At 36.6% G+C, this 16,841-nt stretch overlaps 1 long non-coding RNA gene across 1 annotated transcript in view; it reads right to left on the bottom strand.

The window, feature by feature from the left end:
* LOC112427731 (uncharacterized) overlaps positions 1–2,257 on the bottom strand; it is a 17,720-nt gene extending 15,463 nt beyond the window's left edge. The window contains exon 1 of the long non-coding RNA XR_003019464.2: positions 2,136–2,257. This is a non-coding gene — a long non-coding RNA (uncharacterized lncRNA). The remainder of the gene's footprint in view (positions 1–2,135) is intronic.
* Positions 2,258–16,841: the final 14,584 nt, after the last annotated feature.

The raw sequence follows: 16,841 nt of genomic DNA, 5'->3' as shown, positions 1-16,841 counted from the left end.
TGGCCTGGGCAACAAAGTAAGACTCTATGTCTACAAAAAAAAAGAAAAAAAGAAATATATTTGTTCACAGTTCCAGAGGTAACAAGCCCAAGATCAAGGTGCCAACAGCGTTGGTTTCTTATCAGACCGCTCTCCTTGGCTTGCAGATGGGCACCTTCTCATTGTGTATCCTTACATGTTCTCCCTCTGTGCTCCAGTGCCGCCAGTGTCTTATCTTTCTATGAGGGCATCAAACGTATTGGATCAGGGCTTCACCGAAAGAGCTTAATTCTAAATTAATCACCTCTTTAAAGACCTGTGTCCAAATACAGTCACATTTTGAGGTATTTGTGCTCTGGGTTTCAACATACGAATTTTGAGAGAACACAAGTCAGTCCATAGAAATATGTAATCTTTTCTTTTAACTTTAACTCTTCTAGAGATAATTATTTGTTCAATTTCTTAAGTCTTGTTAACTCCAAATAATTGTAAAAGTGCAACCTGATGCCTAAAAGGTTGAAGTCCAAACCATGGACTGTGGTGATACCCACATTGTGAGCTTTGGGAGTTTAGTCATCAAAATAGAAGGCCCATACTAGCACCCAAATTACTCTACTTCTTCCGCCAAAACTCTAGAGTATAGACTTTTTAAAAATACATAAAAGTTCTAGGCTATAATATGTCTTTGAGTACGAAGTCCTAAGCCAACCGTGCTACATTAAAAAAAGCAATTAACTCTCTCCAATTTGTTTATCCTAGTTCCAAATTAGGTTCATTTGCATTTTGTATTCCACAAATGTGCATTCATTTCAGTACTTTCCATAGTTCAGCAACAATGAATAGAAGCAATACAGTAATATATCAACTAACTTCTACAATCATTTTCATTTTTGTAGACCATAGAGTTACCACTAAATGAGAATTAGTTCAGTAGATAGAATTCATCAAGCATTATTTATTTCTGTCGTCTGCTTGAATAGTCCCTTTTATCTGAGATAAATAAGCACTCTGTTCATAAAATGCCTTCCTCTGACAATTCAATTGGTCACCAGGAAACTGAATAGAAAGAAAAATAAACATTCAATTAAAATAAGCTGTATAGGTAGCTCAGTTTCTAGTTTTTCTATTTTTTAAAAATAAAAGCATCTGTAATGATAGTAACCCTGTTTAAAGTAGACGTTTTTTCTGGGGATTTTTTTTTTAGGAAGTATTGTAGAAGTTGTTCTTGTTCTTAATTCCTTAATACTAGACAAAGGAATTTCAGACAGAAACATGGAGACGTAGGGATTTAATTTGGCAGTAGTCTCTTATGTACATAATCATGGTGTCAGAAGTGATTTATGAACTTAAGACTTCATAGGTGCTTTTAATTATTTTAATCTCTCTGCTTGAGGTATGAATTTAATAATTATGAAAATAGAGGTTGACCCATTTGAGCACAATTGAAAACAAAACACACAGAGACACTGTAGAAATACTGAAAGGAATTCTACTATTCAAAAAGAGCCCAAACTAAACTGAATTAATCTGAGTTACCTGTTGGTTGGTTGTCATGAATATTGGACTACTCTAAAATTACGACAAAGACAATGTGTCTCTGTCCTTTTATAAGGAAGCAAGGTATCATTCAAAACACACACACACACACACACACACACACACACACACACACAGAACTTAAAATAAGAAGTCATTAGTTCTAGTTCTATTTTCTGTCATTTAACTAGTCTGGGATATTTGTCAAATAAAAAATCAACAATAATGACAAACATGAAAAACAATCTGGGCCTTTGTTATCCTATGTGTAAATTATTATAGTAGTAACATGTTATCTCAAAATTAACTGAGACAGAGAAAGAGTTAAGGCAGTTATTAGGTCCAGACTCTGTCCTCTCTAGAAGAGACCTCTCCTCTTTCCTCTGTTCTTCCTCTCTATCTGTCTTTGATCTGCTAAAACCTGACATTTTAAAGTTAAACTCACTGATAATTCTTCTAAATCTCAAATTCCCATTTTTCTTTTATGCAAGCTGAACTTCAAGTTATTGCCAAGGAATTTCCACAGATCACTGAGGGCCCTCCTCAATTTCCTGATTAACTCAGCATAGTGAGTCAGGCCTATCAACCTCAGGTTTTCTGACCTACACCAGTTGATTCACATACTTGGTGAAGGTCAGGCACCATGCTGAATGACCAAGGCTTGTTGTTGTTATCCTGAGGGAGAGTCAGACAAAAGCACCTCTAAAGACTGTGATAGAACTGAAGGCATAGCAAAAACCTCCATGAGGCCATTCTTGAGGCTATTCCTAAAACTTTAGACTGCAATAAAATCCATTCCCATGTTTAAGAACCTAATGAGCCACTTTCCAGCCATTACAGTTGTACTCTAGGCCGTGTTTTAAAAAATGCTATCAAATCCAGGTTATATTTAGATAAAATTATGAATTACTTATAGATGTTGAATCTATTCAAGTAGACTTTAATTCTGTTTATGAGCAGAATTACACTTCTCCTTTCTGGAGAACTCTCTCCGCTTGTCAAAAGAACCTGGATAGAATGGAAAACTATACCTACTTCTGATCCAGATAATTTGGCAAATTAGCTAGCTGGCATCCTTGAGGACACTAATACAGAAAAAACCACTCACGTTTTAAATCTCCTATTACAGCAGATGGTGCTTCCCAGACATAACACTAGCAAGAAACGTCCTGGGCCAGGCTACTACCGTAAGAAGCCAGGCCACCGGAAAAGAGAGTGCCAAAAAAGCCAGAAAATCTCTTTCTCATCAACTTTAATAAATATACAGCAAATTCTGCTAAGTGGAAAAAAAAAAGCCAGTCTCAAAAGATTACATACTATGTGATTCTGTTGGGTTTCACAAAGTGGTAACCCTAAAGACTGGTGCTTTAAGATGCTCAAAGGCCTTAGCGGCAGCCTTAGAACCAAGGTCTAATCTCACCTGGTTCACACCAAACTCAGAAAGGGTCTCCCTTTGGAATTTTTTTCTCTGGTCAAGAAAGATTCTTTCCAAAAGAAATGCAATTGCCTCAAGTCCTCTTCCTAGAGATCTCATCAAATAACAAGGAAAGATCAACCACTGTAGAAGAGAAAAGACTAGAATTTGTTACCACACCCAGACTTTTAAATCTATTTTTCTAAGGGCAGCTCGAAGAGATTACCTGGGGTACTTTATCTACATAATAAAATAGCCTTTTTTCCTTGTGAAACTTCACCTTTCACCTTCTCTTAATGACTGCCTCCCATGTCCCAGGTTCATCTGATGCAGGAGAGGCAAGCCTTCAAATTAGGGCTTAGTCTGGGAGGTTTCTTCATTTTGCCCAGGAACGAATTCAAGAGTGAGTTGATGATATTAGACAGCAATTTTTATTAAATGGTACTGCTCCTTGTGGAGCAAGGTTACCTCACAGGCCGTGTGCCCAGAATGAACAATGTATGGTCTCTTGGCAACTCTATTTATACTCAGGAAAGCCTACTTTCAATTACATGCAAATTAAGGGTATGTCAATGCAAACTGAGGGGCTGACTATTTAGAACATTCTTGGAAAGGGGCAGTAACTTCAGGGTTGTTGCCTTAAAAGGGGTGGTAATGCCTGGGTACATTGCCATGGCATTTTTAAACTGTCATGGTGCTGGTGGGAGTGTCTTATGTCAATGAGGAATGAGAGCAGCTAAGGATCACTTCATCTCCATCCACTGGTTCCTGCCAGTTTCTTCTCTTTATCCTGTCTGGAATGGATCCTGTTTTGGTCAGCAAGATTGTGACCAGAAAACAAGTTCTGCCAGTCTCCTACCTCACATTTATTCTCCCACCTCACATTTATTCTCCCTAGTAATTTACTACTCCTCAAAAAGTATTGTCTATATTTCCCAGCTACCCAACGCTTCTTCCCCACTTGGAGACCACTCTCAATGAACAGGCACCAAGGACTACAGAGGCTCTTCCCAGTTCTCTCAGTCATCTGGGTGAAACCATTCTCTGAGTTGGGAATGAGGTATTTGTGCTTACAGACACTGGAACAAGAGTATCAGTTCTTAACCCCACCAGCCCCAATCAGCCCATGCCTTGAGCTAATAAAAAGATACATATGGGAGTTTCCAAGAAGCTTTTAGCTGTTTTTGTTTCACAGCCCATCCCTTTCTATCTTGTCCTCTCCAAGACACCTGCCCCTTTTTTACTTGTTAATTCTTCCCTATCTACCTCCTCCGTGGGCTCGATTTTCAAGAAAAATACTATGTTAAAACTTTTTTTCCCTCATAACAGGGAAATAATTTTAGAAATTGACAAGCAAACTTTGCTGACTCAACCTTGGAGTCTTCTGACTTCCCAAATTTCCTCATTTGTTATGTCATTCCCTGTTCAAAAACCAAAAATAATGCCACCCATCACTGCTGAATCAAATATCTGTCTCTTTAGGGGCAAAATCTGAAAAGTAAGTTTTTAAACCCAAGGAGAAATTGGTACATTTTTCAGTTCCAGGGCATCTTAATTATAAATTAACTTTGTTTCCTCTTTGTATACATAAAGAAAGGAAACACATTGGGAATCTCAACCCAAAGTGTGGGAACTAACATCACTCTCTAGTAAGCTATCTTAAACTCACATCTCACTCAGCACCTGATATGCTTTGGCTGTGTCCCCACCCAAATCTCACCTTGAATTGTAATAATCCCCACATGTCAAGGGTGGGGCCAGGTGGAGATAATTGAATCATGGAGACAATTTCCCTCATACCGTTCTTGTTGTAGTGAATATGTCTCACGAGATCTGATGGTTTTATAAATGAGAGTTCTCCCGCACAAGCTCTCTTGCCTGCCACCATGTAAGACATGGCTCTGCTTCTCCTTTGCTTTCTGCCATGATTATGAGGCCTCCACAGCCACGTGAAACTGTGAGTCCATTAAACCTCTTTCCTTTATAAAATTCCCAGTTGTGGGTATGTCTTTATTAGTAGCGTGAGAACAGACTAATATAGCATGCTTTGCTAGCTGATTTACTTCTTATGAACTTCTCCTACTTACTACTCCTTATATCTCTCATGTTGCAATAACCTTAACTCTGTAACTCTTGTGCCATATCCTTCAAGTGAGGCACCACATGACTGCTTAACTCTGATAGAACTCGGGACAATCTCCAAGACAGTCTCCTAGGAAATGCTTAGTTGTCCTGGTTTACGGATGGCTCATATTTACAAAATGAATGTGGCAAGTATCATGCAGGCTCTTTAACCACTAATGCTTTTGAGGTGGTGAAAGCAGCTTTTTTGTCTTTAGCCTCTTCAGCCCAGCAGGCAGAGCTAATTGCCCCCACTCAAGGCTGTTTCCTTGCTGAGAAAGACTGTTAATGATTACACAGACAGTTGGTAGTCCTTAGGAATTGCTCATGACTTTGGAATGTTATGAAAATAAAGAGGTTTCCTTCCAATGAAGACAAAGAATTGGATTGTATATAATAGAATTATTAGATGTAATACAGCTATCCATCCTCTAGCCATTATCAAATTTTTAGGCCATTCTAAACCAGATGCTATGGGAATCAGAGGAAATTACCTGACTAATAACACAACAAAGAATGGTGCCCTTAAAGATCCTTCTGATCAAATCTTTGTCATGACCCAACTAGAAAGATTCCTAAGAGATGAATTTAAAATAATTACTAAAGATGCACAGAATTGGGCAACAGAGGTCAAAAACAGAAAATAAAACAAAAATCCCAAATTGGAAAAATAACAGCTGCTGGTTTCATGATAAAGAGAAACTCTGGTTTTAGCCAACAACAACAACAACAACAAAAGCTTTCTTCCAGACACCGTGAAATGTTTTTTTATTAAATACTGTACCTATTTAAGTCATAAGACTACAGAAAAGATTATTAGTTTTATGCAAAAATACTGATAGGGCGACGTCAACATCATAGTTGAAAATGTTTATTTATCCTGTCCCCTCTCATCCTAAATTCAATGAAGAAAGTGTGTATAGCCCCAGGCAAGTGTGTACAGCTCCTGGCCATTTTAACCACCTTAATGGGCAATTCGAGAATTAGCAGGTGGACTTTGTTCAGCAACCTCCCTCATATTAACAAAATTATATTTTAGTTTTGATCTATATGTTTTCCCATTGGGTTGAAACCTTTCCCTGAAGATAAGCCAGCACTTCTGGAATGGCTAACACCCTATTATTAAAAAAAAAAAAAAAAAAAAAAAAAAAAAAAAAATCTCTACCTGCAGTATTACCCCTTAAGCTCCACAGTCACTGAGAAACTAATTTTACCAGTCAAGTTATCAAACAAGAGTGTGGTTTCTGGCCAATCTTAGAGAACTTTCATTGTGTTAATTATCCTCAGTCCTCTAGACTAGCTGAACGTAACAATAGCACTCTTAAGAATCAGTTTGAAAAGTTTATGGGACGGCCGGGCGCGGTGGCTCAAGCCTGTAATCCCAGCACTTTGGGAGGCCGAGACGGGCGGATCACTAGGTCAGGAGATCGAGACCATCCTGGTTAACACGGTGAAACCCCGTCTCTACTAAAAAAAAAAAATACAAAACACTAGCCGGGCGAGGTGGCGGGTGCCTGTAGTCCCAGCTACTCAGGAGGCTGAGACAGGAGAATGGCCCGAACCCGGGAGGCGGAGCTTGCAGTGAGCTGAGATCCGGCCACTGCACTCCAGCCTGGGCGACAGAGCAAGACTCCGTCTCAAAAAAAAAAAAAAAAAAGAAAAAAAGAAAAGTTTATGGGAATGTTACACCTGTCATGGCCAAAAGCCCTACATACAGTGAATTTGAATTTGGATACTACTCCCTTTGATTACATAAGCTCTCACTAATTTAGATAGTTACTGCACTCCCTGTGCATCTGTCCCCAACTTCTTTTGACCCCAAATTAATAGAAGGTAAAATGCTTTAAAATTGTAAAGTTATAATTAAGACTACAGATAAAAATCATACTCTGGTAGAACAGTCTTTCCAAAGTGTAATCCCAGGGGACAAAGAACTAGAACATTATAACCTACGATCATGGTATTTTGTCTACTGGAAAAGACTCCCTCCAACTTCACTGCAAAGGCTCACTATCACATTTGTTAAAAAAAAAATCTTCACTGCTAAGCTTAAAGAAACTGATTCCTGGATACATGTATCTCATCTAAAGAAACTATCAACAAATTAAACAAATTAAAATTAGAAATTGTCTTAAAATATCTAGAATTTGAAGTAGACAACATCTGAATTGATGGTTTTTTCTCCAAGATACCTGGGCCAGACCTGTATACCCTTTTCTCCCTTCTAATTCTTAACTTTATTTTCTCCCTGGGAAGAGGATGTCCTCATCTGGATTTCTCAGTCTGTAGTCCCAGGGGAAACCTCCTTGGGTCCCCCTAACACATGTGAAAAGAAAAAAATATATATATGGACCAACTGCAAAATAAAGGGCTAACAGCAATATTTAGTAATGTAGCTGACTCCGGGTTTAATTCTACCATGTACAGAAAATTCATAGGTGGAAGAATTTCCTGTACTACCATCATATACATTTAACTTTTATGGGTGAGATACCTCAATATGGGGCTCCAGATGTTTAGATATTTGGATAGCAGAAGGCTAATGTGGGTTGGAATATCTGATTGCTCTTTTGTCAGTACATAATAGTTCTGAAAATTATCACTTGGATAATCATTGGACTAGACACTCTTACTACATCAGAGTTAACCATGAGTTTTGAGCAAGGTTTGGTGAGCTTCCCTGGTTCTAAATACACTGTGCAAATTGTCATGCATCAATCCCAGAGAGTAATGTGTCCTAATGACAATAAAAACTATGCCTGGAATCTTTCCAGATTCTGCCCTATGCATCTTCCTTTTGCTAGTTTTAATGTATATTGTCCCTGTAACAAACCATGACAATTAATATAACAGCTTTCAGAGAGTACTGTGAGTACGTCCAGATAATTGCCATACTTAAGAGGATTTGGGGAACCCCCTGCACTTACAGTTGGTTTCCGAAGTAAGGATAGTTGTGAAGGATTATGCCTCCAGATTTTGCAGTTTGGCTACATTGGGGCACTCCTCTTTAATAAACCTCTTTTCATTTCACATTCAGGACACCACACTTCAATAGTTTTCCTCCTACTTCACTGATCACTCCATCATAGCCTCCTGTCAGGTTTTCTTCTCCTTTGTATTATATTTTAATATTGTGGTGTTCAAGGGCTAATTCCTTTATTCCCCTTTTCTTTTTCCTATCTATTATCTATCTATCTATTGATCGATTGATCGATCTATCTCTCTCTCTCTCTCCAGTTTGTCCTCTCTCCTGAAATTCAAATTAGCATATCCAGTGGTTTAATTAACCCAGCCACCTAGACATCTAACAGATTTTTAAAACCTAACATATCCATATGAGCATTATCTCTTGCTTCTCATTTATACTAGTTGGGACTCAGAAAATGCTACCCTAAAGTATTTTAAGCCAAGGAAGATAAGGAGGGCCTCACAAGCAAGAAGGTTTATTCACTTATACCCACCTTTCTGAATAAGAACTGGCCGCAAGGAAATTCTCTGACCTATCTTGTCTAAAAGTATGTAATAAGACCCTCATTCCAGAGAGGTCATGCCTTATACTTGGGGAAAGAAATATTACACAGAGAGACCAAAAAGTATCTGAATATAAAGGCCTTCCTGAGCTTCCCCACTCAGCCTACTACTAGTAAATTATACATTTTGTCAGTCACATTTCTACATGACTGCACTAGTTTGTTTTCATGCTATTATAAAGAAACTGCCTGAGACTGGGTAATTTATAAAGAAAGAGGTTTAACTGACTTACCTTTCCCCATAGCTGGGGAGGCCTCAGGAAACAATCACGGCGGAAGGGAAAGGGGAAGCAAGGCACCTCTTACATGGTGGAAGGAGAGAGAAAGCAAGAAAGGGGAAGCACCAGACACTTATCAAACAACCAGATCTTGTGAGAACCCACAGCAAGGGGAAAATCCATTCCCATGATGCAATCAGTTCCCACCAGGACCCTCCATCTACACATGGGGATTACAATTTGAAATGAGATTTGTGTGGTGGTACAGAGCCAAACCATATCAATGACTGTTTATTATTCATGGAATTTAAGCATAAAATAGTTTTCTCAGGATTTTCACTTCTAAAGTCTTCCATGTCACATAAAACTTTAGTTAAATAAATTTATTATTTTCTCTTATTAACCTGTTTTTTTTGTTACAGTAATTTTGGCCATGAGTTTTATGATGGGGGAACAGAAGGTATAACCCCTTTCCACTCCTACTTATCCCAGTGCCCAAATGGTTATTCATGATCTTCTTCATCTAAGTGAAACACAAGTTAATCTTTAAGTTACTCAGGCCACAAGTTTTGAGGTTACACTCATATTTTCTCATTTTTTTTAAATGTGAAAACTGTGACCTCTACTATCAAAGTATATTTAGAGCCTGATGGTTTGCACAACTTTCAGTGCTACCAACTTATTCTCTCTTTCCTAGATTACTGTAGAACTTTAACTGGTGCCACTGCTGCTTTTCTTGACTGCGTGTAACCTAATCTCTAGATCGCAGCCAGGAGGATTCTTTTGAAAGACAAATTGGATCCTGCCCTTTCTGTACTCAAAACCCACTGGTGGTCTCTCATTTCACTTAGGGAAAATCAAAGTCCTTGCAAAGACCAACAAGCACCTATATAATATGCCTTATTATTTGCTTTCAAATCTCATCAGCTACTCATACTGACACAGTCATACTGTCTTCCTTGTTGTAAGGCTCAGTGAACAGGATAGATCTACTTCACCTTTGCTTCTTTGCATTGACAGGGACAGTCTTCTCCCTGATGTTCAGAAAACTAATTTCATTTGTCTGCTTAAAGTCATTCTTCAAATGACAACTTTTTATAAATATATAATCTTTTCAAACTTTTTTAAATTCATTATTAGGAGCATTATCTCCCAATGCTCCTAATATCTCTCATCAATAATTATACTTTCTACATTTTTTCCAAAGCACTCACCACCTACCACAATATTATGTAACTTACTTATATTTATAGTTTATTGTCTGCGTCTCCTTGTCCAGTTAGCTTTTGATCAATTCCATGCATAAACATAACCAAAGTCAATAAACTTATCTTGTTGGTGGGCAGAAGAGGGAACATAACATACTTTCTCATCCATTGCTGGGTTTATAGATGAGGCCCCTATAGTAAAAGAATGACAAGAGTAAAGCATATAATTTTATTGAATATAACATTTTTAATACATAAGTGCCTTAAGAAAAAAAGACCCAAAGAAACAGAAAAAATATATATTTTTATGCTAAGTTTAATGAATGGTTGTGGAAAAATATGATTGAAAGACAAAAATGGTTTGATTAAATGACAATGAAGTGGAAATATTTATTTATCCTCTGGTAATAAACAGGGAACTTAATAACGCCTGTTGGATCATATTCTTCTTGGCATATTTGTGTCTTTTCTCCAGAACAGAAAAAGTATATTACTTTTCTCCAAAAATAGGAAAAACACCTCTAAAATGAAGGTCTTATGACCTACTTTAGAGGAAAGTCAGCTACGTTTTAAGGCCTACTTCAGCAGAAAAGGATCAAGGGGAAGGTGAGAGTGATATTTCTGCTTCTGCTGTTTTCTCAAATGCCAAGATACCATATTTAGAGGTGGTGTGTTTTGAACCCCACCCTTGTAATGTCACAAGCAGGAAAATTCAGTCTATTACTTCCTGTTCTCTATCTTAGAACACCTGTTTCTACCATCTCAATGAAAATTTGAATGGGAAGGAAACACTACTTAACTATCCAATTTCTGACATCAGGTTTTGGCTTTTTTTCCTTTCCTTTTTCTTTGACAATCCTGTAAGTTTTCAAATTATAAAATCGAAACAAACAAACAAAAAACTGCACTGCAAGATACAGGTAAAGATTACCTTCTTTAGAAAAATCTGAATTCATTTTCATATATTTCTGCACATTGATATATCCTTGCCTAATTTTATCTTTCTCTTATGGGAATTTGCTTTAAAAAAAAAAAAAGAAGAAAATAGCAAATTTCAACATTTTTCTTTTTTTCTAGCATTTGCATTAGTGTTCAAGCTTTGTTTGCATTTGATTTGGCCTGCTGGGCTAACAGATATGATAATATTTGCTACAATTACATCAACATTTGTGGTTTCTTCCCTTTCCAGTATATATATACAAGGATTGCATATCTCTCCCATTGCCTCCCGACAACCTGTAGCAGTTAAGCACAATCATGTAGTTCTCTGTTTTTAATAAAAGTTATGTATTTTATTTAAGCAACCTGTGGGTGGGAAATCTTGGAGTAGTTTCCATTTCTCCTTTTCTGCACTGAATTAAGATATGATTGCCCAAGATCTATGTAGTGTGGAATGTGGACAGCAAACTGCTTAGGCTCACATGTAAACTTTGACTGACAATAAATAAATAAATAAATAACACCTTTTATTGTATTGAACCACTGAGATTTTGGATTTTTGTTCCTGTAACATAACTTAACCTATTTAGATTTGATCAGATGTAACACAAGGTACTTATTTCAATTACTGTGCTAGCTATGATTATGTTCTATCACATGTGAAAAAAACCACCAGGCAATAATAAATCAAAAAAGATAGAAACTCTAAAAAGATAGAAATAATAACTCTGAAAAGATAGATAAGTGATACCTAGAAGGTAGCCAAAATCTTGTGTTAACGTTTTATGGTATAGATATATAGGCTTTTTCAATATTCTCTGGCTCTATTATCTTTATTACTAGAATGTCTTCTGTAAGCCCAAGTATAGAATGACAGTAAGTATTGGTTTTCCCAGGACATTTCCATTTTATACCTATTGCTTTGTGTTAATAATTTTTTAAAAAAATTTCCTTTCCCTCTCTAATGGGTTCCAGACTGATTGATAAATTATATGATCATTCCTGACAAAAATTTTCCCTTTGTTCAAACTCTAGTCGGGCTTCTCTGACAGTTTTCTCAAGTCTTGAATTTTAGGCTGCTGTGACCACCTCTGCATTGTCTAATTTTAGCAAAAATCCTGCTAAGCCGGTTTATCCAGAAGGCCCCATCTTTCATATTTGATACCTTAAATATCTGAATGGGTTCTTTATCCTCCACTATTCTCCAGATGATGTCTAATCACTCCACTCTACCTTTAGCAAGAATCCTGTTAAGTCAGTTTAGACAAAAGCCCCATTACCTTTGATGTCTTTTCTTGGTAATGTTTTATCTGCTGACCACCAATTTGAACCTTAGCTACAAATTTCCACTCTTAAATTCAGAATTTAGCCCAATCTTTCTCTCCTACTAAAAACCTCGTGCTAGTAGTCCCTCCTTGTTCAAGTATGACTTTTTACATGTGTCATAAATAACTTTTTAGATTTAACACTCCATCCATGATAGAAGGTTAAACTTCTATTGTCACTTCTGAATTCAGGTAGAATTCAGTAGTTTAGGAGGATGAGAGGGGCCTGAATTCTGCTAAGACATAGGTGAAGTTAAAAATTACCAGCCATTATTCCAGAAGTCGCAAGATTTGCAGCTTCCCTAATTCACTATTGTAGAAACTAAAATTGTCCTTGTGAGATGTCTTTTCTGGAGTTTGCATTTATAACGACCAACTGGCTCTACTTGGACCCTTAACTCTGGGCTCAACAGGTCCTGTGACGCTACCCCAAAGCCAACCCATGAAGACCATTTTCCACACCCCTATGATCGCATCCCCAGCCAAACAGTAACACCCATTCCCCTAGCCCCCTGCCCACCCAAGTATTCTTGAAAAACCCCAGCCTCTGAATTTTCAGGGAGATTGATTTAAGTAATAACTCCGTCTCCCATGTGGCATGGCTGGTCTCATATCAATTAGATTCTTCATTGCAATGCCACGGTCTCAGTGAATTGGTTTTGACTGTGCAGTGGCTAGGAAGAATGCATTAGGCAACTACAAAATCTTTCCTTAAACTATGTGTTTCTATTTAAAAAAAATAGTCTTAGTATCACATTTTCAAATCTTTGAACTAGTTAACAATTGCTGTAGTTTAAGAGTAGGAGGCAGATCTTGTAATAAATAATTTGAAGTATTTACAGACAAGTTTTGCATTCAGATAGACTACATGCTGTCATTTTTTTTTTTTCTTGCTCTGCCCTGTGTGACTTCCTCTTAAAGTGTCTTTATCGTATATCACCTCTCTAAGACTTGACTTTCCTTCGTGATTGAAAAAGAATTATTAATTAGGCCATGAAAAGATAAAAGGGTTATAAAAGATAAAAGGTATATAAAGAATCTAGCACAGGACATATCTTTAATAAATATTTGCCATGATTATTATTATATCAATGACCTAGATGCCGATCATTATAATTTATGCAAATTATATTAGAAAACATTTATAAACTCTTGAATATTATCTGCAAACTCACTGAAATAGCTTTGTCCTACTAAGCAGACATATGAGGGCACTCACTTATGCAAGCAATGGCAATTAACCAAGCATTCCAATTCTATTATAGAGTCCTACATCCTTCATCAGAAGTACTGGAGGAGGATATGCTCTCTTGATTTCTAAAAAAAGGCATTCATCCTATGCTTACTTCAGAAGATTGATTGGGTGTGGATGCTTCATTTCCCTTAGAGGAGATCAAATTAACAATTAACTCATTCATAGGTAGAAGCAGCCTGAGCTTAAAGGAGTTTTATAAAGTCTTACCTGGTGAAAAATTACTAATTGCCATAATAATACACAAAGTTAAATAAAGGATTTCCATGAATTCAGAAAAGCATAATTATAAGTATGTATTTTTAACAGAAATTAGAAAAGGCTTGCAGTTTTATAAGTGTTAAAATTTGTTTTGAAAGTACATTGGTTTCTACAGTATAATTGTAATATAGAATTATATATATATTAAAAATGTCATTTTAGCTTATTAGTGTTGAAAGAAATCACAGCTTTTATTGCTATGTGATAAGAAAATTACATTGTAAGTTTGACTGTCAGTCAAAACAAATTTCAAGTTGAAAAACAAGAGAAAGAGAAAAGCAAAAAGAAAGAGAAAGAAAGCAAGCTTCTAAAGTTGACAAGAACAATGAGTGAATTACTCTTCAGTGAAATTTGAAGATAAAACTATCTGCAGCTAATTATTGATACTTAAATTATAACACAGGGTTAACTTTAAATTGTAATTTTGGTTACATCACAGATCACATAATTTGCTATGCATTTACAAGATAAAATGATTCTTTCCATTTAAAATACTCAAGTTGTCATTTGTGTTAACTTCATTAATTTTTTATTCCTCATAAGCATCCTGTATTGATTGTCCCCTTTATATGTTTAGATTTATTTCTCCTAATCCTCACTAGGTGAAATCCGTTCAGTCAATTAAATTTCTAACCCCATTTCTCTGCCAAGAGATTTCCCTCATTCTCTCACATAATTGGCATATTTTTCTCTCTGAGTGGTAAATCATTCTATATCCTTTCTCTCATCTTAGTATTTTTATTTTGGGATTAATTATAGTATTCTAATGATGCTTCCCTAATTTCTTAAGCCTTCAAAGTATTTGACATGATATAAAGCTGTACAACCAAATATCTTACTGCTGGCCTCTGCGATATCTATTTCTCTAGGCTGAATAATGCTCTCAGTGGGATAAAGAGGTGAGCATTGAAGTAGGTCAGGGATTTCCTTACTAATAGTATCACCACTCTATTGCTTCACTATAGAAAATAACAAGAGCATGTTTTATCTGATTGTGAAGTCTTTGGTGTCTTTGCTACACTTTTAAGACCGCAGGCCACAGTGGAATAGGTTGAATTAATCTCTTTAGGTTTAAGCTTATTTATCAAAAGGGAAGAAGGTTGTATGCTAAAGTCTTAGGTCAAGACCTCTGCTTTCACCACTATCTTCTATCTTCATACAACTGAGATGTGACTTAATAACATCTTTACACATTGAATAATGCTTTGCTCTGCCTTATGATGGCAGAGCACAGCAAGACATTGTGTAAATGTTGAAAGATATAATATCATTAATCCCGGTATAAATCCAGCAGCAAGAGAGTAGAAAGATATAAATATATGGAGAATTTGCTGAAAAATAAGTATAATTTGTTCAGTTTTTATAATAAAGATACACACATCTATTTTGTATATATGTATATAATGAATATATGTATTGAAAATACATATAAATTTAGATTTTAAGTAGAGTCATCATTCAGAACTTTTTTTTTTTTTTTTTGAAATGGAGTTTTGCTCTTGTTGCCCCGGGTGGAGTGCAGTGGTGCCATCTTGGCTCACTGCAACCTCTGACTCCTGGGTTCAAGCGATGCTCCTGCCTCAGCCTCCCGAGTAGCTGGGATTACAGGCATGTGCCACCACGTGCAACTAATTTTATATTTTTAGTAGAGAGGGGGTTTCTCCATGTTGGCCAGGTGGGTCTTAAATTCCTGACCTCAGGTGATCTGCCCGCCTCAGCCTCCCAAAGCGCTGGGATTCCAGCCGTGAGCTACAGGACTCGGCACGTAATTCAGAACTCTTAGATATAATATACTGTCTAACCTAAATCCTTATTTGATAAATTATTAAATACTGTTAAATTATATGTTACTTCTCAGATCCTTGAGTGAACTTCCATTTGTTCTCTTGGGTAGTTCGGTTCAGATTTCCTAAGTCTAGGCAGTGGAAATGAATGGCATATTTGTCAGAGATCTGGTTGTTAATGATAACAAAAGTTGTGGTTGTGGCCTCAGACAAATTTGCAAAATTATCAAGTTTTATTGTTGTAAAACTACTGCCTGTTAAGATTCTCTCAAGAAAGGACACTCCCTCTCCTTTGTCCCCAAGGCCAATCCCAAATCATGGATTTCTCTCTTTCTGTTATTTCCTACCCTCTCTCCATCTGTGACTTTCTGAAACCGTTTATTTTAAACTCACTGAAGGTAGTTTCTATATGTAAAAGTAACAAATAAAAGATAATCCCTGCCTTAAAAAAACTGAGACTAATGTTTATGTTCAACAAGAACAATATCTTATCAATTTTTAAGCATAAAATGCTTTTGGGCACTAGAAAAGTAAATAATCAGATTGGTTAAAATGATGTGTAAGAATCAGAAATTATTCACAGAAAGATTGTCGGTTACAAGGATTATTTGGAATCAAGGATGAAGTTTGTTAATATGCAGCTTTTTGGGCCCAGAAAAGGGGGATAGGTAGAATCCCTTAATCAGCATGTTTAACAAGTAATACAGAGATTAATAATAATAATAACTAACAACATTGAATGCTTATTAAGAAAGAATGGTACACTGGTTAATCTAATTGTCACCATTTCATAGACCCAGATTTAAGCTCTTTCATATTCATTGGGCAAGTATGTTAGCTATGGGAGAAAAGAACCACCAGCTAGAGATACCAGGCAGAACTTCCGGAAAGGTATTGCACCAGTAGACTGTTGTTAGAATAATATTAAATGGCAGCCACCCCTAATCTCAGTCATTTACAACAGCAATGGTTTATTCTCCTATATGTAGATTGGTTTCATCTGGCCAGCTCTGTTGGACTGCAGTGGCTGGAGCTCCACAGGACTTTATTTTAGGGGCAAGTCTGAAAGGACAGCACTACTTGGGGGAAGCTCTAAGTTTTTATAGCAATTGTCAGAGGCTCAAAAGATAAGGGTAACTATGCCTTCCTGACAGGTAAGCTGCCATCATATTGACCAAGGCACTTGAAATGGCCAAGGTCAGTATTAGTAGAGTGGTGTATATGTCAAATTCAGTCAGGAGACAGAATACAACCAGTTATTCAAAAATAATTTA

The sequence above is a fragment of the Macaca nemestrina genome, chromosome 3, assembly GCF_043159975.1.
Source record: "Macaca nemestrina isolate mMacNem1 chromosome 3, mMacNem.hap1, whole genome shotgun sequence".
Taxonomy (NCBI): Eukaryota; Metazoa; Chordata; class Mammalia; order Primates; family Cercopithecidae; genus Macaca; species Macaca nemestrina.
This window is presented reverse-complemented; position numbering and strand designations above follow the sequence as displayed.